Source organism: Jaculus jaculus, chromosome 10 (assembly GCF_020740685.1).
Source record: "Jaculus jaculus isolate mJacJac1 chromosome 10, mJacJac1.mat.Y.cur, whole genome shotgun sequence".
Taxonomy (NCBI): Eukaryota; Metazoa; Chordata; class Mammalia; order Rodentia; family Dipodidae; genus Jaculus; species Jaculus jaculus.
In genome coordinates, this window is record NC_059111.1 from 42,152,116 (window position 1) to 42,177,048 (window position 24,933).

At 39.9% G+C, this 24,933-nt stretch overlaps 1 pseudogene; it reads right to left on the reverse strand.

Moving 5' to 3' along the window:
• Positions 1 to 3,349: 3,349 nt before the first annotated feature.
• LOC101604948 overlaps positions 3,350 to 24,933 on the reverse strand; it is a 33,353-nt pseudogene continuing 11,769 nt past the window's right edge.

The window sequence follows — 24,933 nt, forward strand, 5'->3', positions numbered from 1 at the left end:
TCTTTGACAAACAGGCCAAAAACATGCACTGGAGAAGAGACAGCATTTTCAACAAATGGTGCTGGAGAAACTATAACCACATGTGGAAAAATTAATCTAGACTGTACAAAAGTCAACTCCAGGACTGGAGAGATGGCTTAGCAGTTAAGGCACTTGCCTGTAAAGACTGATGACCTAAGTTTGATTTCCCAGTACCCACGTAAAGCCAGATGCACAAAGTGGCACATGCATCTGGAGTCCATTTGCAGTGGCTGGAGGCCCTGGCATGCCCATTCTCTCTGTCTCTCTCAGCTTGCAAATAAATTTTTAAAAATTTAAAAATATCAACTCTAAATGGACAAAGGATCTCAATATAAGACCTGAAACTCTGAAAAGATCAGAGGAAAAAGAAGGAATATAGACATATAAACATACAATATAGACATATATTGTATAATATCAACAATATAGACATAGGGAAAGGCTTTTTGAACAAGACCCCAGTAGCTCAGGGGATAAGACACTCAACCAATGGGATCTTATGATGTGTATGCTGTTGTATAGTTAAGCAAACCATCAAAGAGTAGGCAACATACAGAATGGGAGAAAAATTTTGCCAGCAATACAACTGACAAAGGTTTAATATCCAGACTATACAAAAAAAAAAAAAAAAAGACTCAAAAAATCAATAGACTCAGTAAAAAAAATGGGGCTGGGAATTGAACAAGGAAAAGTACTAATGGCCAACAAACATCAAAAACAATTTTTAAAATTTTTAGCTATCAGGGAAATGCAAATTAAAATGGCTTTGAGATTCCTTATTACTCAGGTCAGAATGGCTATCATCAAAAAGTAACAGCTGGGTGTGGTGGCACAGATCTTTAATCCCAGCACTCTGGAGGCAGAGGTTGGAGGATCACTGTGAGTTTGAGAGCAGCCTGGGACTAAAGAGCTAAATTCTAGGTCAGCCTGGTCTATAGTGAGACCTAACCTTAAGCACTCCCAGCAACAACAACAACAAAATCACGTGACAACAATTGCTAGCAAAGTTGTGGGGAGAGAGGAACCCCTATTCACTGTAAACTGGTATAGCCACTATGGAAACCAGTATTGAGTTTTCTCAAAAACTGAAAATAAAGGTAGGAGAGATGGCTGGCTCAACAGTTATGGCACTTGCCTGCAATACTTAATGATCCAGGAGTTTTGATTCCTCAGTACCCACATAAAGCCAGATGCACAATGTAGTATCTGGTGTTTATTTGCAATGGCTAGAGGCCCTGGTGCACCCATTTCATCTCTCTACCCTTCTAAATAAATAAATATTAAAAAGAAAAAAAACTAGGCCAGGCTTGGTGGCTGTTGCAGTCAGGTCGCATTGCTGGCAGACATCACCCAACCAAGAGCAGCCTGTGGGGACAAAAGGCTTATTTTGGCTTACAGGCTCAAGATAAAGGTCCATGATGGCAGGGGATAATGACAGCATGAGCAGAGGGTAGACATCACCTCCTTGCCAGCATCAGATGGACAACAGGAGAGTGTGCCAAACACTGGCAAGGGAAAACTGGCTATAGTGCCCATGAGTCCCCCCCCCAGCACTACACTGCTTCCAGGAGACATTAGTTTCCAAATCTCCATCAGCTGGGAACCTAGCATTCAGAATATCTATGTTTATGTTATGTTCATGTTTATGAATAAAACCACATTCTGCCCCTGGCCCTCATAGACTGATAACCATCCATGATGTAAAATGTGAAGCAGTCACTCCATCTTTAAAAATCCCATAGTTTTATCAATCCTAACAATGTTCAAACATTCCCATATTCTGACATCTTTTTTTTTAACCAATGATAATAAGAAAAGCCTTTATTAAACCCATAATGTATTAGGAATAGATCTAAGTTCTTTATATTTATGAATGTACTGAGTGCTCAGTAAACCAATGCATACATGATTGTATATGTCCATACATAAGAATAAAACACCACCAACATAAAATATGTAGAAGAATAAACCAATAGTGATGACCCTTCTAGTATAATTTTTAGAATAACACACAAAGACAAAAGGTAGGTCAATTCAGCAATAAATGTTTTTTGTTTTGTTTTAAGGCAGATGCTCATAGATCCTCAAAGGTCATAGATCCTCAAAGTATCTATCCACATTTCTGAGTTCTAACTCAAAAAGAGTAACTTTTCTCTCCCACTGCTCTTTCTTTCTCTTCTTTGGATGTGGGCTAAAATCTTAAGCATGCATGCTCTGGCACTTTGACACTATCATTGCTACCTTTTTTTGCTTCTTTGCCTTATCCACACCTTCTCTGTGTGCTTACCTTACTTTTTCATAGCCATGAGACAGATTTGATAGATGAAATGTAACCTTCTGAAGATCCCACTGAGGTACTGAAGGTGAGTAAATGGCAAACTTAACTTCTCTTGCCTTTTTGCACCAATGAACGAGTCACACTTCCAGTGGTATCACTTGTCTCTCTGTCCCTCTTCTCTGTGTGCAAAGGCTGCATCCTAAGCTCCTAGGCCAAATCTTTCCTTTTATTTATTTTTATTTATTTATTTTTTTTTGGGTGCATATGTAATGCCTTTCTTTCTTGGGTTGCTTTAAGATTCTCATCTATCCCTAGCTGCTGGGGTATTTCATTTACCACTGCCATTCCCTAAGAGCCAGAAAGATTTCACATTAAAAAATCCAAAGATAAATTTAGGGTCATATAAATGAAGACAGTTGTTATAATTACAAAAAGTTAAAGGTAACGACAATAGAAATAACAACCATTTAAAATATATATTAAATAAGCCACTAAAATAATAAAAATCTGTACTTGCTAATAAGGCAATTTGGCTGTTTTTAGAATGACAAAATCAGGTAACTGATGTAGCATGCATCCCATAATTATACTTCCTTAAAAAATAAAGTTGAGCAAATTTGGTTATACAAATTTCAGTCATTATTCATAATTAGTATGTTCACAGCACATTTTGGCTTTTTAGCTTTTGATATTTTTTTGAATAACAATAGCCTTCTGAAATGAAACAAAAAGACCAACACTGACCTCAAATACACAATTACAATTCTGTAAGGAATTTGAAACTGTCAAGGACACACAATTTAAACACTGTGATACTAGTGCAAGCACCAAACATATAGTCCAGAAAACAAGAGTGCTAAGACTGCTAAGACACAAGCCAATATAAAAGACAATGTAATATTTCCTCAAACGATGGGGAAAGAAATAGCATCAGTATAAAACTGTGGCATGGATGCCAACTTAGACTCTGCAATCCTAACCTACAGCAAGATACCTTTGAGCTAAAAAATGTAAAATAAAGTGAACAAAAGTAACTAAGGAACATGAATGTTAGTCATTAGTATGTATTCCCTGATGACAAACAAGGTCTGAGGCATTACTAAAAGGCTTTTCACATTCCTTTTAGTTATAGGGCTTTTCACCACTGTGAATTCTCAGATGTCAGTTAAGGTTTGAGCATTTATTAAAGGCCTTTCCACATTTATTACATTCATATGTTTTTTCATCTGTGTGTATTCTCTGATGTTGAAAAAGTTTCGAGTTCTGGGTGAAGGTCTTCCCACACTCAAGAAATTCAAAAGGTTTCTCACCAGCATGAATTCTTTCATGTTTATGAAGTTGTGAGCTCTGAGTGAAGGCCTTGCCACAGTCCTTACAGTCATAGGGTTTCTCACCAGTGTGGATTCTCTGATGATTTGTTAGTGCTGAGCTACTACTAAAAGCTTTCCCACATTCCTTGCACTCATAGGGTTTCTCACCAGTATGGATTCTTCGATGCTGAACAAGCTTTGAGCTTTGAGTAAAGGCTGTGCCACATTCCTTACAGTCATAGGGTTTCTCGCCTGTATGAATCCGCACATGTTGAAAAAGCTGTGAGCTCTTTGTAAACGCTTTCCCACATACTTTAATTTACATTCATAGGGTTTTTCGCCAGTGTGAATTCGCTGGTGGTCAATAAGATTTGAATGGTAACTGAAGGCCTTTCCACATACCTTACATTCATAGGGTTTCTTACCTGTATGAATTCTTTGATGTTGAGAAAGGTAGGAGCTACACCTGAAGGCCTTCTCATAGTCTTTACATTCAAATGGTTTTTCACAGGTATGAATTTTCAGATGTTGAGTAACATTTGAACCACAGCTGAAGAATTTCCCACACTCTTTACATTCATAAGACTTTTCACCAATGTGAATTCTCTGATGTCAAATAAATTGTGAGTTCTCAGTAAAGGTCTTTTTACATTTCTTACATTCATAGGGCTTTTCTTCACTATTAATTACCTGATGTAAGGTTAGGAAAGTCTGTTGAATGAATGTAGGCATGTACTCATGAGTGGGCTGTCCATGGCTTAAATGCTCATCTTGATATCCTGATTGCTTTGAATAGTGGCTTTTATACTCCAGAACATCTCCAATACTAGAGTAATCAAGGCCTTGCCTTGTAAGTCCCAGTATCTCCCTCTGGAATGATTCTATTTCATAAACTTCTTTCTTTAAAGACAGTAACTTGCTTTCACACATTGATTCCAGATCTGAGCACAGGCCTCTGGTCAACTCTCTGCCGATCATCCAGGGCTTGTTCCAGCAGGGAGATCACTTGAGGCTTAGCAATATGAAGTCCTCATCCATGGCTTTCAGTACTTCAGGAAATGATTAGATCTTCTCAAAGCTGTTCTTCTGCAAAGTCTAACGGAACCCAAGGGTCCTGACATCTTTTAACTGAGCCATAATACAAAAAAACCAAAAAAACAAAAAAAACAAAAAAAAACCCCAAGACCCATAATGGCATAGAATAATCAGTCACACTACAAAAGATGGCACTGAGTATAGCAAAGAAATATTCAATCAATGCAAGATTTAAAATAACTAGGACAAACATCAATCTTTGTAGCTTCAAGTCCAGTAACTCTAGCCAGTGACAAATCTCCAAGTCCAATAATTCTAACCAGCAACAAGTTTTTGGAGTTCCAATTTTACCCCTGTAGCTAGGCTACTCAAAGTCCTGGAAAACTCATCTGGGGCCAGCAGCTCTTCTTAGTAGCTGTCTCATGGTCCTGGCATCTCCACTGGGTCTTCACTGCAATACACGATCCACCCCTATGACTCCAATGGATCTCCATGCAGGTAATCTAGCAAACCTACTACACACTGCCCATGGCCATTTCCAAAACACAAGACCATGTTGCAAATTCAATGACTCCTCTTTCCTGCATGTCTTATACTCCATAATACAAGGTGGGGTGCCAGTTTGTCAATGCAGGGAGGAATAAAGCAGACTTTGAAGAACAGGACCCTCCTTTAGCATTCAGACCCCTCAAAAAGTCTGCATTCTTTCTGTTGTCCTAATGCAGGTCAGCTGGCCCAATCTCAATGGTTATAATCTCACATAATTGTGCTGAACAGGCAGAAGTTTCCACCCAAAAGTTTCATTTTTTTTCTGTTCTATATCCCTCTGCTCATACCAGTCCATTTATATATAATGCAACCCTGTACAAATTCCAAGGATATGGTCATAACAGCAAGTTGCTCACACAAACTGCTTCTAGCCCAGTGTAGGTAAAGCTCTTTCTCACCCTCATAAGCTAAACCTCACAGTCCTTAGTTCATTGCATTCAGGTCTTTCAATTTTGACCATAACAGTCCACCCAGGTGTACTTACAGCACTACAAGGCATCTCTTAGGCCAAGGTTTCAAATCCTTCACATTCCTCTTGAAAATCAGCTCCAAAAGATCAAAGCCACACAGTCTGGTGTCTAGCAGCAAATGACACCACTCCTTGGTACCAACTTTACTGTTGCTGTCAGGTCCTCGTTGCTTGTAGAAATCACCTGACCAAGAGCAGCTTGTTGGAAAACATTTATTTTGGCTTTAGATTGGAGGGGAAGCTCCATGATGGCAGGAGAAAACAATGGCATGAGCAGAGGATGCACATCACCTCCTCACGAGCATCAAATGAACAACAGCAACAGGAGAGTGTGCCAAACACTGGTAAGGGGAAACTAGCTATAATACCCATAAGTCCACTCCCAATACTACATTGCCTGCAGGAGGTGGTATTTCCCAAATTTCTATTACCTTGGAACACAGCATTCAGAACATCTAAGCTTATGGGATACCTGAATCAAACCACCAGAGTGGCATTTAGTCCCAGCACTCAGGAGGCAAAGGTAGGAGGATTGCTATGAATTTGAGGCCAGCCTGAAACTACGTAGTGAATTCCAGATCAGCCTGGGCTAGAGCAAGAGTCTGCCTCTAAAAATAAACAAACAAACAAAAACACTAAAAATAGATCTACCATATGACCAGCTATATTACTCTCTTAGTCACATACACAAAGACTAGAATTTACTGTAGACATACTTGCTTGGCAATGTTTGTTGCTGCTGTATTCACAATAGCTAGAAAATAGAAACAGTTCAGATGCACATCAACTGATGAGTAATGGACAATGAAGATATGGTTCATATATACAATGGATCTTTACAAAGCTGTAAAGAGAAACAAAATTATGAAATTTGCAGAAAAATGGATGGATGTGGGAAGAATATTAAGTGAGATAACACAGCTCAGAAAGAACTGCCATATGTTCTCTTTCATATGTAGATCTAAACTTGGAGTAGTTTGATTTGTTGATAAATTGTAGATAGCATCAGGATTAGGGAGAGACAGGAGAAAAGAGGGGGCAGCAGGGGAAGGTTACACAAAACTAAAGAGGGTATGAATAAATGCTACAGAAACCCACTTGTTAGCTAATTAAAAACAGAGCAATGGGTTAAATATTTTCTCCCACATTACTACTACTTTTGCAGAAGGGCTTGAAAGGGGATCAGTGTTCAAACAAGTCTTCTGCATATATTTTTCAGCTCTTTGCTTATATTTTTGATTTTTTTACACCATTTAGTGCATGAACTTAAATTCATTAAAAACTGAAGCTTCAGAAAGTAGAAAAGCAAAAGTTATAACCTTTTCTTGCTATGAAATAGTTTATATGTCTTTAAAAATATTTTATTTATATTTTTATTTGAAAGAGAAAGAGAAAGAGGGACCTCCAGTCCCTGAAAATGAACTCCAGATGCATACATCACCTTTTGCATCTGACTTAATTTGGCCCTGTGGAATCGAAACTGGGTCCTTTGGCTTTTCAGGCAAATACCTTAACCACTAAACAATCTCTCCAGCCCAGAAATTGTTTATATGTTTTAAAGTAAGTTTGGTAATTTATTGTTTTCTTACTCTGGAATAAACCAGTGAGAAAAAATCTTGCTCACTCTTCTGTCCAGTCTTTCTTTTCCTCGCTATCTTCTTTCCTTCCCTCTTCCTATCTTCCTCTTTATCATTTAGTAGATAAATGCAGTATTGGAAATGTGCTAAGCATTATGGGATACAAAGAAGTTTTAAAGAAGAAAACAGAATCCCTACAAATTAGAAAGTGCCAACATTCTAATTTAAAAACTTTTTTGTTTTGTACATTGAATACTCTGCTGACAGGTGAAGATGGTACACTAAAGAAAGTGTCATGATACATAGACCATATTGTAGAGATTGTAAGGCTTGGGAGTGACCAAGACCATGCAAACCACTCTGAGACAAGGATGGAAGCTTTATTCAGGAAAAGCATGAGCTGCCAGTACTGACTGTCAAGAGCAGAGCACAGCCAACCTGAGTCTTCAGATAATGGGCTTTATAGAGATTGTTCAGTAGGGGGAAGGTGAGGAAGGGAAAAGTTGAATAAAAAAGGTTCTGTTGGGGAGATCTAAGATAGTCAGGATGTGAAACACCAGCAATTTACAAGATAAGGGGACAGGAAACGATGACCTGAGAGCATTGTTAGGCAAGGAAGGTGCGCAGTTTCTTGAGGAATGTGGATAATCTACCTCCTTATATCTCTGTCACCATTCTGCTGTCCTTGGTGACCCCATTTTGGGAGCCCATCCTGACCTAACATTCCAGCCTTCTTGGTCTGTTGAGAATTCCAAGCCAGCTTGTGACCAAGTGAGACCCTTTCCTAATGTACAACAGAAGAGGAAGCAAAGCCACTATAAATCAAGAAGCAACAAATAAGCCCAAAATATAGCTTATTTAAGAATGGCAAATCTGACCATTCATCAGATTTAACATATAATTTATCATAATATGGAAGGTGCAATTAGCACTTCTGGTTCAGGCCTATGCCAGGTTTATTTGGCAGGTACTGACCTGGTGTAATCCCAATTACCTTTTGGGATGATTTTGGTCTCAGTTATGCTGTGCTCCTGCTTGGGTCCCTCTTTGGTGCACTGTGGGTTCAGTAGGCTGGCTGGGTGGTTAGATCACTCCTCTGGTCACTGGTGCTAGATGCTGTGATCTCCCTTCCCCTGGTCTCTGGTACTTGCTGGTGCTGGCGCTGGCAGTGGGGGAGGGGAGGCTGTGGATGGTGGTACTAGTTCTCCCACTGGTCCACATGATCCTCTACCTCTTGATCTGCTCCTCTGTTGTTCACTGCCCTTCTCCCTTCACATTCCTTGAGTTTGTGAAGAGCTCTGGTGTGAGTGGCCTCTTCTGTGGCTCAAGCTGAGTCTTGCAACTGTGGTCCCACAGACTTAGTGCTGCCACTGCTGGAGCCACTTCTGCCTGCCTATGTGGGCTCTGGATGCTCTGGATCTCTCCTACTTCTCTGCTGCCATTGATAATTTCTTATACACCTCACTTTTTAGTAGAAGAGTGTATTTTGCTGGTTTTTTTGTGGGGGAGGGGGACTTTTTCTCCCCCAGGCTGCTTTGGCATGGTTCCTATGCTGCCATCTTAACCGGAAGTCCCTACCTTTTGTTAATAATAAGACACGAAGGTTAATTTCCTCATGCTGATAGTAGGGGCAGTGAGTTCTTATGGGAGAGGCTGGATAATGCAGTCAATATGTCTCCCTTCAGGGCAGGTGATGAGGAGGCTGTTTAATGGTGGCTAGAAGTGGCAGAGTGGTGAGAATGATGGTGAGTACTCTCTGTCAGTGCCAGTGTAGCATGATGTTATGACTTAGTCTTGAGTGAGGCACAGACTTCTCTCATGTCATCCCTGTATTGAGCTGGCTTTGGGTCAGTCGCTGGTGACATCTGTTATAGAGAAGGTGAGGGAGATGGGCTCTTCACACCCTCTGAGAGGACAGAAGGAAGAATTAAGGAGCTTACCCTTCTCAACAGTTGTGTCATCAAAATGCCAGGTGCAAGGGGAGGATGAGCACTCAGAGGCAAGGGATAGAGGGCTTGGGGCAAGACAGAGGAGGCAGAGGACATCAGTATATTCAAGAGAAGCATTTTGGGATGAGGGGAAGAGTAGGAACATGAGAGATTCTAAGTTTGAGAGTGCCCATTGGGGTGGTGGTATATTTATCCCTGAAGTAGGGTAAGGGCTAAGGAAGGAGGAGGACCAAGGAATAGTTCTGATTCTAGCTAAGGCAAGTGGGAGGAGCTGGAATCAGGGTAGGTGAAGTTCAGAAGTAATCAAAGACAGGCAGAGGCAGAAAACATAAATTAATATTAGAGTTTAGTATTGTAAGCTAGCATAAGACAGGGAGCCAATTAGTCTGAATCTTTGTTTATATTGCAGTTATATTTTGTAGTTATATTTTTCTTACTGGATAATTAAGACCATATAGGCTTCCAGAATTAACTCTACATTTTGGAGGTCAGTAGGAGAGACTTTTAGGGACCTGTGAGGAGTTCTTTGACTCTCAGCATTGTCATCTGCTAGGATAAGTCTAGGATAAGTCAAGGCCCTCTTGACCAAGTGGCCCTCCTTCTTTTGGGAAGCCTGGAGAACTGTTTTTCCTCTAATGTGACTCTCCTGTTGCAGATACACTGGCTTGTAATTCATTTCTGGGTCTACATATCCTGTGATAAAAAAGACAGTTAACTTACCAGAGGCTAGAAGTTAGCAAGTGTCCCATCATCTCCTGTGGCCTTTTGACCTTGGAGCAGGAACCAACAGGAACCAAAATATTGGTTATCCTTTTAACTCCAGTGTTTCCAATTGATCTTGGTGTTTACATATGGTTATTAATCACTCAGAGAGACTCTATGTATCTGATTACCAAAATAGATTAGTGAAAAGAGTGCAGAACATATCTGGTTAGAAAACCAGATCTTGTTAGAGAATGATACAATAGTTTGAAGTCATTCTGATTAATATTTAAAATTGGTTGTCAGGTGACAGTGTAAGCTATATCTGGAACATAGAAAGCATATACATTCTATCTTTTAAGTAGCTGTCAGTCATAAGTATAGGCAGAACATTTTAGTAGCCATAAAACAATGTTTTTCCAATTATTTTATTAACAATTTTAAGTCAATTGATTTAATCTAGAAATTGTATGCCAGGAAAAAGACAAGGCAGTATAAAAACTTGGCATCTGTGTTTGAAAACAACTTTGGCTATCTGTATACCAATGTAAGCATCAATTACCCCAAACTGGAAGCAGAACACAATTTAAGATTATTATTCTAAGGCATGAAACCTTGACTGAGACTGATTATACATAGCTCAAAAATAAAATAGGTCATTGTTGAGTTAAGCAAGCCCAATTTAACATACATTAGAGGCAATATTACAGACACAAAGTAATTTCTTTTTTTTTAAATTTTTATTTATTTATTTATTTGAGAGCAACAGACACAGAGAGAAAGACAGATAGAGGGAGAGAGAGAGAATGGGCGCACCAGGGCTTCCAGCCTCTGCAAACGAACTCCAGACACATGCGTCCCCTTGTGCATCTGGCTAACATGGGACTTGGGGAACCGAGCCTCGAACCAGGGTCCTTAGGCTCCACAGGCAAGCGCTTAACCACTAAGCCATCTCTCCAGCCCACAAAGTAATTTCTTAAGTAGTTACCTTTTACTATTGAACAATTTAAAGGTTTAACTAAAGAAATATTTATGACTGTTACATGAAGGTTAGGCAAACTATATTAACATTGTTTGTATACAGTGGATTTCTTTAAGACATGGGGAGCTTCCTCAGTTTTTCTAAGAACAAAATCACAATAAGTCACATTTATAAGACTTAGATTAAAAACTTAAGTGTTGGGCCTTGAGAGGCCTGGGCATGAGGCCTAGTGGAACTTCCTGAGCCTAGCTAAAGTTTGGTGACCTGTCTCTGGCCAGCTAGGACTCAGCAAGATGCCCAATGGCTTCTTACCTGCTACTTCCCAACAGGAGTTGGAATTATCATTTCAATAATCACAGTTTGCTATTGGCCCTTACCTTTCCCCCCATCCTGGAATCCCCAACTTTGTTCCCAACATTATATAGGCAACTGTTGTAACAATAAAGTGAGTTCCTGCTTCAACAAGACTCCCGACTCAGTGTGGTTTTTCTCTGGTGACTAGGAGAGGTTCTGAGTTGTCCGACGTTCAACCCTTCTTCCTCAACCCCTTGGGAGGAACCAGCAGGCCTGGTCCCTCCTCAGCACTACCTGGCGGGGAGGAGCCCAGCATTTAGCATTTAGCACCCAATGTGGGGCTCTGGGAACTCAGCAGACTACTGCCCCATAAGAGGCATTCATTGAGGTCAATCGGTGTACATGTGCAGGTGAGTGTACCCTCATAAGTTATGAGGCAGTCTTCATATTTAATGTCCTAAACTTTCCTTCTATAACCTGTACTTGCTTGTCAACATCTCTTCATTCTCTTTCCTTTCACTTTTGGTCCCAGCAAGCTACATCTGCAGCTTTTGTATTTCTGAATGGGTCATATGTCCCTAGTGGACACACTGTGTGGCTTTTGACCTTTAGGCTTGTGCCTGTCTCTCTCTCTCTCTCTCTTTCTCTCTCTCTCTCACTCTCTCTGTGCTTGGTCCTGTAAAGGCAGTTCAGCTTCTTCTGCCATTATGGAACTTTCCCTGGATCTGTAAGCTTCAGTAAATATCCCTTCCACTATAACTCTACCTAGTCTGGAAGTTCATCTCAGTAAATCTGAAGCTATCTGATACAGAACTTGGTACCAAGGAGTGGACTGAGATGAACCTTACCATGTGGATGTTAATCTTTTGGAACCTTTGTTTTGGAGAAATAGGCATGGACTTGGTGCTTGCAACTGAAGGTGTCTTCTGGAGTGGTAAACCAAATTTTATGGACTATTCTGATGAGAATCTGAGATTGCTAAGTGCAGACAACATTGAACTTCAAGGCTTGGCTTATGAGCATTCTAAGGAAAAGGAAAGACTGCAGAGGACCTTGTTGGAACTGAGCTATTGGCATAAGGGCTGGCTGCATCCTGCTGCCCAGGCCCAGAGAGTTTAATCAAGGTTAAATTTGTAATGGACTGATGTGCGTATGTAGGAAAGAATTTCCAGGCTAAACCTAAATGCCATGACTAAAGTCAGAGATTTTCAACTGTTTACAGACTCTTAAGGATACTCTAAAAGTTTTATATAGGGACATAGTCTTAATCTAGATTCATTTTACATTGGACACAGGTGATGCCTATGCTAGGTGGGTCACAAAGTCGTAAGTACAGATGTAATTGGAGGTTTAACCAGATTAAACATAGACAAAAGCCTATCATCTTGTGTTTTGCAGATGGATAATTTTGCTATGTAAAAACAAACAATTTCAGAATAGGATAAGAAATGTCAAGATGCTTATCTCTCTGCTCTGTAATTTCATTTTGCTCTTGCTTTCCAACGTATGCTACTTAAATTCATGGAAAGCTGGACTCTAAAAAAATGGATAAAACCCCCTTTATCTCAGACCCCATATAAGTTTAAGCCATGTGTCCCCCAGACTCTGACTAGAGACAAAATGGCCAATTGTCTCTAACAAAAAAAAAATAAAGTACAACATAAAACTGTAGTTCTCTTTAGTTCTTCTCTTTTAAACACCTAAAGTCACATCTGTTAGATAAAATTTCTCACTAGACAAAATGTTAAATAGGTTAACTGAGTCAAGGTATTTGACCAGGTTACAAACTCCTTACATAAAATAAGCATCAGACTTACCTAATATATATATCAGGGAAAGGACCCCTTCATTAAAACATTTAATTGGATTAAATCTAATGTTTACCTGATGCCAAGGTTTTAATCAATGGAGAAACTGAGTCTTATGATAAGGTCTTACTCATTAACAGGTCACTGATGCTAATTTGTTATGACTTAAGGGTTATAAAACTGGCTTTAAGACTCTCTCAGTAAGGTAAATTATGTTCCTCTTTTCATAAAGGCTTTAACTATTCTTAAAATAAAGGTTCACATAGAAGTGGTTAATTTCCAAAGGTGAAGTACTCATACCTAAAGACACTGTAACTGTAAAAATAGTTTCTGTCTTATTTATGCTAATTCTATTAAATGGTCATAACTAGGTTTAATCACTTAGGCTTAAGTGATTTAATTTCAATAATGATAACTTTCATCTTCCTGGGATATGTTAGGATAGCTTGCTTAAGCTTTATCAAATTTAAGTCATGGGTAAAACATAAAATTGTTTTATGTTAATAAAAGTTTCTGTGGTACTAACCATTCAGCAAAACCAGCAGGAATAAGATGAGAACTATCTTAAAATTAGAGAGTTTTGGCCAGGCATGGTAATGCATGCTTATTGATTGCCAAACATCATAGACTTTATATACACCAAATAACAATATTCTGATATCTGGAAAAGTCTGATATTAACCAAAAGTAAAGTTTATATATTTAAGGCACATGAGGCTACAGACAGAAAACTATGAACAAATGATCTGCTCGCAGAATTCAAAATAAACAACAAAATCTATATTATATAATAACATTTTTTGGCTTAAATATGAAGACATGAAAAGTTTTGCAGTTTTTCAAGCTTATCAGAATTGGGATATTTTATATAATATTTATATATTTTAATGAGATTTATCACTTTTAAAAGCCAAATAAGAAGTCCACTCAATCTATAAGTCAGTTTCTGAAATTAATTCACCTATATCTAACATACCCAAAGAATACAGGAACTGTACTAAACTGCAATGATCTAATGAAAAAAAGTAGACAAATCTCATGGAAAAAGAGGGGGAATGGGCATGCCAGGGCCACTTGCAACTGCAAATGATTTCCAAATGCATGCTCAAATATGTGCATCTGGCTTTGCAAACCAGCACTTTTAACTGCTGAGCCAAAAAGAAATATTTTTAATTTCCTCCAAATCATGTATCAATCACACACAAAATTTCATGACACAATCTATAACTACTCAAACCTTAATCAACTCTAATTCTGCCTGTGGCAATCTGGCAAACTTGCTCAATAATTATGGAAGCTAAATACAAAATAATTAAGATTGTGATTGTTGGAGGAATTGAAAAATTTAATGAGTTAAAGTTTTAAGTTTACAACCTGGATACCATAGCAACCTGCTCCTAGCCAGGGCCATACTTTGTTAGTCTGGTGTAAGCCCTAGGTTAATTTCCATTTTGTATCTCAACAAGTCTGTAATCTGATCAAGTACTTTAAGACTTAATCAACTTTGTTTCTATCCTTTTGTTTAAGTTTACTCATACCTTCATCCACATACTTTACTCATACCTTCATGAACATATTTTTACCTTATAATTTGTGTAGCAATCTTTTTCATCAAACATTTAACATCTAACATTTAGAGTTTTTTTTTTTCCTCCAGTTTATCATCTTTAGTCAATTCATCCAATAACTGTGAACAAAAATGCTCATTGTCTTTACCATAAGACTTTTAATATTAAGTTTTTGTTTTTTGTTTTGTCTTCAAAAGGTCTTTTTAAATAACCTTTTTATAAAAGAGTAGAACAAGTCTGACTTATTTTATTTGTCCAGAATAAGCATATAGATTTTATTATTTATTGATTTTGGAACTTTGTTACTTACAACTTTCCTAAACACTTAAAACTATTCAAACATTAAGAGAAATTTTCTTTTTTTTTTTTTTAAATTTTTTTTTATTTATTTATTTGAGAGCGACAGACACAGAGAGAAAGACAGATAGAGGGAGAGAGAGAATGGGCGCGCCAGGGCTTCCAGCCTCTGCAAACGAACTCCAGACGTGTGCGCCCCCTTGTGCATCTGGCTAACGTGGGACCTGGGGAACTGAGCCTCGAACCGGGGTCCTTAGGCTTCACAGGCAAGCGCTTAACCGCTAAGCCATCTCCCCAGCCCAAGAGAAATTTTCTTACAAACTCAGCATTAAGTACTTCTGAATTTAAACATAAATATTGAGGCTATTGCCTGTTATCAGTTCCACAGAAGTGTTGAAAGATAAACATAAAAATAGTTACAAATTTCTTATGAAAAGTTCCCATCTGTTTATAGTGACTTGGCATTCACCCATCATCATGCTGGGGCCAGGATCCTGAGGTTCCCTTGCTTACAGCCCCCTGGCTCTGCAAGGCAGGGAAGCTAGAAAGAGCCATTGTTTTTCTTCCTAAATTCCAGGGAGTTTTGGACTTCCCTCAGGGATACAAGGCAACTTTCTGACCCTGCCATTTTACAACTCTTTAAGAGTAGGGGAATCTTACATTTTTTTCTTGTCTATGATGTTAATTACTTTTAGTGTTTCTTCTAGGGAACACTCAACGCCAAAAGTTGGCCATGCCATCTAGTATAGTGGACTTGGTGGAGAACATCCCCCACAATGAAATGGCACTGCTCATGACAAAATTCATTCTGAAGCCTTAGGGATGTGAGCCACATACATATTCATACACACATTCATATTAAGTGTACTTTTCATAGACTGTAGACAATCATTTCCTCTTCACACATCCATTTATTCATTCATTCAGGAGCTATGCATTCCCATTTAAAATTTCTATTCTATTTACAACTCCAGAGATCCAAACCAAACCTTGTTACCAGGCAGGGGGGGTCAGGAGAGGCTGAGGGAGTTGGAGGAGCCATAGAAGCTGTTGGGGCCTGGTCATTTATGGCATCCAGGTTAAAAGCAGAGGGTGAAGATGAATATGGGGTAGGGGTTGAATTAGAGTGCATTCCTGAGACCTCATGGAGGGGATGTGAGCTATGATGCCCTCAATCACTGAGTTCTCCTATTTCCAAGATTTTAGGATTTTTGTCTTTTTGGACATTCATTTTTCCAGTGTCCCATCTCTTGGCAATAAACACACTGATCCTTTTGGAGACAGGGTCAGGATTGTCCTTCCCTTTTCAATTGTGGGACTGGTTTGTTCCTATCTCTCCCATAAGCCATGGTTTTTAATTCCCTTGGGTCAGATTTTCCCATGGTGGCCAGTAATATTTTGGCTAATCCTCTAGTCTGTTTATCTTCTGGATTCTCTCTATTATTATAAACTTTTTCTGCTATTGACACAAGTTCTGACATCTACTTATCCGCAAAACAGTCCAGTCATTGGAGTTTTCTGTGGATGTCTGGTGCCGCCTGATTGACAAAAGCCATGTTCACAGCAGACTGGTTTTCTCTTGTGTCCAGGCCCAGGGGTATATAGGTCTGGTATGCTTCTAGTAGTCTCTCTAAAGAGGCCCCTAGGCTTTCCTCCTTACCTGTATAACCTGTTCTACCTTAGATAAATTTGTGGGCTTCATTGCAGCCTCTTGGAGACCCCCCATCAGAATCTGGCTGTAGACTCTCAGTCTCTCCTTACCTACAGGGTCGTGGAGATCCCAACCAGGGTGGGTTAAGGGAAAGGCTGCATCCTTGTCAGCCTGCACAGTTGTGGGCTGACTGTTAGGTCCAGGAAGCAGCTTGTGGGCAGTGCCTAGAATTCACTCCCTTTCTTCTGTAGTAAAAAGAACCTGTAAGAGCTGCTGACAATCATCCCAGGTGGGCTGATAGGTTATAATTATGGAATCTAACAAGTCTAGGAGAGCTGAGGGCTTGTCAGAAAACTTTGGATTCTGGATCTTACAATTATATAAGTCACTGGTAGAAAAAGGGATATGAGCCACAAACTGTTGGTCATGCTGATTGGGGGGCGGGGGAGGGAGTTGCCCATATAGGTAGTGCAATTGTTGTGGAGTCTACCTGTCCCATGATCTGGGCCCATGTATGAGGAGGACTTGTCATATTTCCTCCTTCTTCCCCTGGGCCCAAATTGGCAGCTACTATTTGCGGTATGGATTCTGGTGCAGGGACAGGTACATAGGGAGGCAGGCAGAGGTCCTCCTCAGGGACAGAAGGGGGCAGGACCACCAGATTGTGGTCCTTCAGTGGTCCTGACTTCTTGACTGACAAGATTTCTGGAGCTGGTGGTAAAAAGGTGCTCAACCAAGGAGGGAAGGTTTCCACTAGATATTGCCAGACCGTGATGTATGGGACCTCGTCAGGATGCCTAGTATTCCCATACACAATACCTTTAACTTTGCAAATGGTGGGGAGGTGGAAGGTGCCTCTCTCTGGCCAACCCACATTCAAAGTCAACCATTCATTCCTGCAAACGATGGTTAGTTTTCCCAACTGTACTGTTGAACCCAGATTGTTTGTTAGATGTCAGAAATCCTTGAAGTGTGACTGGACTAGGTCCAGTGGGGTGGAACTTGCTGTCTGTCCTGTGATGTCTCTCAAGAAAGTAAAAAAGATGAACAAGATACACACAGACACAGAAACAAATTTCCCAGGAAGTGAAAAAGAAACCAAAATGATGCTGATGGTTGGTGCAAATGGCACAAAAGGGACATGTTTGGTCATGTCTCCAGGAACTGACTCAGGCTCCTGGGTGGCTATCTTTCCCAGCCACATGTCAGGGTCACTGTTGATTAACAGCCCTTTGTTTGTGGTTTTTTCCCGGAAGTCTTGCCTGCCTCTCTAGGAAACTGGAACTTAGACCTAGATAGGGTGGCACATTACTGTAGCCTGTTACAGCATCAGTTTGGTCCCTTCAGGCCCCTTCTTAACAGGACCAGGCAGAGAGAGAGAAGCCACAAACCCAAAAGCTGAAAGCCAAAAGCCACACAGCACAGCACAGCACAACATACTTTAGGAACTCCAGCGAGGTACACTTTATCTTTAGATTGAAATCTCAAACCCACCACCACACCTTAGGGCTGGACTCTAAGATCCACCTAGTGACACTGCCTCCAGCAAGGTGGCTGCAGATGTAAACTACAAACTAATAAAACACTGAGTAAATTGGGGGCCATCTATTCAAACTACCACATCCTCCCAGTTTTTATGTTGAAATCCCAGCCCCTGATGTGATGGTATTATGAGGTAGCAACTTTAGTAGATGATACAGATTGTGAGGTTAGAGCTATAATTTGGGTTAATACCTTTTGAAAGAGCTCTCAGAGACCTACCTGACCAATTCCATAATGTAAGGACACGTAAGAAAAGGTACCATCTGTGAATTAATAATAAAAATAATACAAATCAAATCAAATAAAAAAAATAATAATCCATTGATCATGGATTCCCTACCTAAAGAACTATGAAAAACATATTTGTTGCTGCTTATAAGCCACTCAGTATTAAGTAAAATGTATAGAAAGCTATTGTTTGGAACTGAACTCCTGCATAAGGTCCCAATAGACCAAGCCATACCAGAATGAAGCCACCTGCACTAGGTTCCATGTCATCAATTAGAACTTGTTGCTGGAGAAATGATTGTTCAGTAGTTAAAGGCACTTGCTTGCAAAGCCCACAGGCCTGGGTTTAATCTGCTGTCACCCATAAAAGCAACACAGGCACACCTATATACATATATATGTATATGTAAATAAATTTTTTTTTCCTTCAAAATTCAGTTCCTCAAATAGAACTTAGAAATGAAACAGTTTTTTTTTTTTTTTAATTTGTTTTGTTTTCTGTTTTTTGAGGCAGGGTTTCACTCTAGTCCAGGCTGACCTGGAATTCACTAGGTAGTCTCAGAGTGGCCTCGAACTCACAGCAATCCTTCTGAGTGCTGTGATTAAAGGCATGTACCACCATGCCTGGCTTAGTTTTCAAAAACAAACAAACAAAATCCCCAGGAGATTCATAGCAACCAATCATAAGAGGCACAGTAATCCTGAGAAAATAACCAGTCCACTTCTTTTGTATTCAGACTTAAGGTACTTCTGGTTTGAATTAAGTGTTCCCCATAAATTTGTGTTCTGAATGCATGATAGTTAATAGTTAATAGAAATTTGGGAACTGGAGCATTGCTGGAAAAAAGTGTGTTGTTGGAGATGGGTTTATGAATGTTATAGCCACGTTCTCCTCACCGGCACTAGGCTGTTGTGTGCTGTGGCAGAGGTGATGTCCAGCTTCTGGTCATACCATTATTTTCCCTGCCATCATGGAGTTGCCCCTTGTGTCTGTAAACCAAAATAAAATCCTTTTTCCCACAAACTGCTTTTAGTTGGGTGTTTTGTGCCAGCAACAATGTGACTGAAACACAAAATCAATTTTGAGAAGTGGGGATATTGCTGTTAGAAACCTGACTGTGTGCCTTTTTACTTTGGGATCTGATTTGAGGGAGGAATGTGAAAGAATTTGAAATCTTGGCCTAAGAGATGCTTTGTAATGCTGTGATAAAGGCAGAGTTGAAAAACCTGAATTCAGAAAGAACTGTGTACTGCGAGGATTTTCTTATGAAGGGTAGATAAGGCTAGAGGAAGCTTGTGTGAGAGGCTAACTGTGCTTTGCCTATGTCATGTACAAGTGTACAGAGTTGCATTGTATAGAAATGGACTGGTGTGAGCAGAAGGCTATATATAGTACAGAAAGAAATGAAAGTTTCAGGTTGGAGATAGCGCCCATTCAGCTGCAATTGTTTGAGAGATTGCCACCATTGAGGTTGGATCAGTTGTTCTACATTGAGAAAGAATGTGGAGTCTTTTAAAAGTAGAGGGCTTGGGGCTGGAGAGATGGCTCAGAGGTTAAGGAGCTTGTCTTCAAAGCCTAAGCATCTGAGTTTAATTCCTCAGTACCCACAAAAGGTAGATGCACAAGGCAGTGCTTGAATCTGAAGCTTCAGTGGCACTCATTCTTTCTTTCTCTCACTCTCTCTCAAATGAATAAGTAAATAAAATATATTTTTTAAAAACATAGGGGATATGCATGCTGAAGGAGTGTCTTGCTCTTCAAAGTTGGCTTTATTCCCTTTGATTAACAAATTTGTAGCCTATTTGGTAGTGTGACAATATAACAAATGCAGGAAAGAGGATCATTGGATTTATAACTTTTTTTTTTTTTAAATGGCTGCTGGATGATTTTAGGCAAGCTTGTGGGAATACCTGCATGGTGGCACAATGTATCCATGAGGATGAACCACAGGTTGAAGTGAAAACCCCAGCCAGGCCTATGATATGGCTGCCAAGGGAGAGCTCCCTGCCCTGGATGGAGTTTTCCCCAGGTTGTGAGCAGCCCAGCTGGAGGGGCAGATTGGAACTAAAGACTATGTTACTGGTTAGAGACTTGAAGCTATGAAAGTTGATTTTTATTTGTTTGTTTTGTTATTTGAGGTAGGGTTTCACTGTAGTCCAGGCTGACTTGGAATTCACTATGTAGTCTCCAGGTGGCCTTGAACTCATGGTGATCCTCCTATCTCTGCTTCCAAGTGCTGGGATTAAAGGTGTGCGCCAACACACCTGGTCTTGTTTAAAATCTGGTTCAATCTTTCCTTGCTATGCTCAATGTCATCTTTTGCAGTGTGAATATTTACTCTGTGTCATTATGCTATTTTTTTTTTAATTTTTATTTATTTGAGAGCAACAGACACAGAGAGAAAGACAGATAGAGAGAGAGAGGGAATGGGCATGCCAGGGCTTCCAGCCTCTGCAAACGAACTCCAGACGCGTGCGCCCCCTTGTGCATCTGGCTAACGTGGGACCTGGGGAACCGAGCCTCGAACCGGGGTCCTTAGGCTTCACAGGCGAGCGCTTAACCATTAAGCCATCTCTCCAGCCCTCATTATGCTATTTTTTTAACAGGCTAATAATTAATAGACCTTGGACTATGGGGATATTTAAACAGTGTTATGATTGATAAAAACTATGGGGACATTTTGCATCTCAAGTTAGTTCAATACTCTGTTTTCTCGTTATCAGCTATATTCTTAGACATAAGTTATGTCTTCAGGCTGCCAGATATGTCTTCTATATTACTTCTAGGAGTGACCCAAGTTGAGTCACTTGGGACAGCACTGACTCAAGCTGTTGAATACACCTGCTATGTAAATGCCATAGTAGCAAATTAGCAACAATGTTTCTTTTGATGCCAATAATTACAGATGGTAAATGAACAAGGCTACTAAAGTTTTAGCTACTTAGAAGTGGGAGCAGTATAGGGTGGGTTTGAAGAAGATGGTGGTGGCGCAAGTGTCTAGGAGAGGGAAGTTGGAGCACTGTTAATTTCTACAGATTTCAGAGGATGTTGAGGCTATGAAAGGTTGCAATTATGAAAAGTAAAGTAGAAGAAATAAGGTGGAGAGAATGTGGGAAAGAGTTTGGAAATAGAAGCATAGTTAACAAGTGCTTTGGAAGAGTAGTAGAAAAATTCCAATAATAGGCTAGGTGGAGAAAGGAATAGAATGAACCTAAAATCCAACTGAGCAATATAGAAAGGCAAACAAAACTAACAGGGAGTATTTATGCAGGAAGGTTCATTAAAAGCAGATAAACTAATAAATTTAAAGACTCTAAACTGGGTGGGAATGGTTACTCATGCCCTTAATCCCATCAGTGGGAAGACTGAGATTGCTGGGCTGCGATGGGATCTAGGTCAGCCAAGGCCAGAGTACTGTCCCCAAGAAAGAAAAAACAACAAAAACAGGCACTATAAACTAGGAAATACTAAAAGTGACAAAAGTTAACCCCAAAACACAACTTATTTTAAAAATGACAAAGTAGGGCTGGAGAGATGGCTTAGTGGTTAAGGCATTTGCCTGCAAAGCCAAAGGATCCTGGTTTGATTCTCCAGGACCCACGTTAGCCAGATGCACATGGTGGCGCATGCATCTGGTATTCATTTGCGGTGGCTGGAGGCCCTGGCACGTCCATTCTCTCTCTCTTTCTCCAATAAAATAAATAAATAAATAAATAAATAAATAAATAGGTAAATAAAATATTTAAAAAAATAAAATGTCAAAGTAAACTAAAGGATATCAATCAGATCTAACACAGCAGTACTTTTGTGTTAGTGGGCTAGGTTTTGAAATTTTTTTCTCTGGGGGATTCTTAGCACTTCTAGTGTAGGTTTATATAGTGAGTATATAAGTCCCAGTGTAAAAAAGCTCTGTTACATTTTAGGGTGGCTTTCTGTCTAATTAAGTGTGAGGCCAGTTTCTTCTTTAGTGCATTGTGGGCTTAGATCAGCTGATTAAATGGGTTTGTTCTTCAGATCAGCTGTGCTTTATACTATGTGGCTCCAATCCCAAGGAGTCCTAAGATCTCCAGTGGTTTCCTGAGCTGAAGGTTGGAGGAGGAGAGGTTATAAAGTTGTTTGAAGTTATTCTAGAGCTGTTCAGATGGTCCCTGTTATCTTCTTCAGGATTTTTGATTTTCCAAGGCTGGTGTGAGTGGGAGAATTCCTTTCTGGAGTTGTCCTCTCACTGGCTCAGGTAGGGCCTAGTGAGAAGCTCTTCCCAGTGGCCTTTAAGTTGAACCTGATCCTCACTGATTGTGTGATTGCTGGAATCTCCTAGCTCCCTCTACTTCTCTGTCAGGGCCTCACCTGGGTGGAAAATTCCTTATGAAATCTCACTTTTCTTTCTTTCTCTCTTTATTCTTCTTTCTTTCTCTTTCTTTCCTTCCTTTCTTCTTCCCTCCCTCCCTACCTCCTTCTTTCCTTCTTTCCTTCCTTCCTCCCTCCCTCCCTCCCTCTCTCTCTCTCTCTCTCTCTCTCTCTCTCTCTCTTTCTTTCTTTCTTTCTTTCTTTCTTTCTTTCTTTCTTTCTTTCTTTCTTTCTTTCTTTCTTTCTTTCTCTCAAGGTAGGGTTTCACTCTGGTCCAGGCTGAACTGGAAATCACTATCTCAGGGTGGCCTCCAACTCACAGAGCTCCACCTACCTCTGCCTCCCAAGTGTTGGGACTAAAGGTATGAGCCACTATGCCCAGCTCAACTTCACTTTTCAGTAGACATATGCATTGTGCAATTTATTGCCTCTTCCAAGCCCCCAGATTTATTTAGCATGGCATCTAGTTATCCATCTTAACTGGTCAATATATCAAAAATAATATGACCTGCAGTGAGACTGAATTAGATGAAATTCCAGACAAAGAATTCAAAAGAATGACTTTTAAATATTTATTTATTTGAGAAAGAAAATGAGAGTGATAAAGAGAGAATGAATGTGTTGGGGCTTCCTCCCACTGCAAACAATATCTAGATGCATGCATCACTTTGTGCATCTGACTTTACATTAGTACTGGGAAAACACACCCAGGCCTTTGGCTTTGCAAGAAAGCACCTTTCACCACTGAATCATCTCTTTAACCTAAAAGAATTAATTTTTTTTCATTTAATTTTTATTTAACATAATTTTCATTCTCATATGGTTTTCAATCATTTATCAAACACTGTACAATCCTAAGGTTGATTTTAAAAAAATTTTGTAGTCAGTGAATACAGCCAAGTTGTTACCATTGTTAGCCTCCTCCCTGTCCTCCCCCCCCTCCACAGGGATCTTCCTTCTTGGGGTATATGGATTGTGCATTGTGTGGTTAGCCCTTATTTGGGGGTAGAAGGAAATGTCTCTGCGTGTCATGACCCAATGTGTGGCTCTGACATTCTTTCCATCCCCTCTTCCACAAATTTCCCTGAACCATGATGGATTCATATTGGGTCTGCTTTTGTGCTGAAATCTTGGGTGCCTCTGTGTCTCTGGATATCTGGTTTGGTAAGGGTTGATTGTACTCTCTATCTCCTTCACTGTTGTGCTGGTTCCCAGTTCACCAAGAAAACAGAATTCTTGCATGTTTCCCCAATTATTCTTAGTTTTAGCTGGGGCCCTTTTGAGGTATGATGGGGTGATTTTCTCCTTAAGATCTGTGTCTATCTGAAAAAGAGAAGCAGATTCTCCAATGGAGAGTAAAGTTATCACCAAGTAAATGTGATAAGCATTGTTTTTTAGAGAGAGTTTAGTGGAGAATGGGTTCAGTTTTGGATATGGTTCTGGCTTGTTTCCCAGCTCTAGCTATGGGTTTCATTCCACTGACAGACCAGTTAGCCAAATCAAGAACAGTTGGTTTCCTACCATGGCTATGCACCACTATTGCACTTGTATGAGCATCATATCAGGTTGTTTGCTGCTAAATAGATGAGACCATATGTAGCTTGGGCAGATATTAGTCTTTACCCCTCAGTCACTCATGTAGTTCCATCTGATACTAGATGCACTAACTGGGGACTGACTCTCTTCCAACTTCCAGCCATGTCACTCCATGATACACACCAACAGTAGTGTCTTCAACAGTAGGGTCTTACCACTAGCACATGGTGGGTCCTCAAGTGCTCTGACATAAATATGTCTTCTCTTGGGAAACTTTGTAGGTCTCTGTAATCAAAAGCTCATTGTGGATGATAGCTACCTGCTGGTACTGGGAGTTATAGGTCAGCACCCAAGAAGAGAAGGAAGAACAGGATAAATGATATAAAGGAGATGGAGAGATGAGACAGAAGAGAGAGAGAGAGAGGCAGAAATAGGAGGAGATAGGGCTAGAGAGATGGATTAGTGGTTAAGCGCTTGCCTGTGAAGCCTAAGGACCCCAGTTCAAGGCTCAATTCCCCAGAGTCCACATTAGCCAGATGCACAAGGGTGCATGCATCTGGAGTTCATTTTCAGTGGCTAGAGGCCCTGGAATGCCCATTCATTCTCTCTCTCTCTCTCTCTCTCTCTCTCTCTCTCTCTCTCTTTCTCTCTCTCTCTATCTATCTGCCTCTTTCTCTGTCACTCTCAAATAAATAAATAAAAATGAACAAAAATTAAAATAAATAAAATAAAAAATAAATAGGAAGAGATAATGGACAGGGCCTTGTGAGTCCAGTGTTCTCTCTAAGG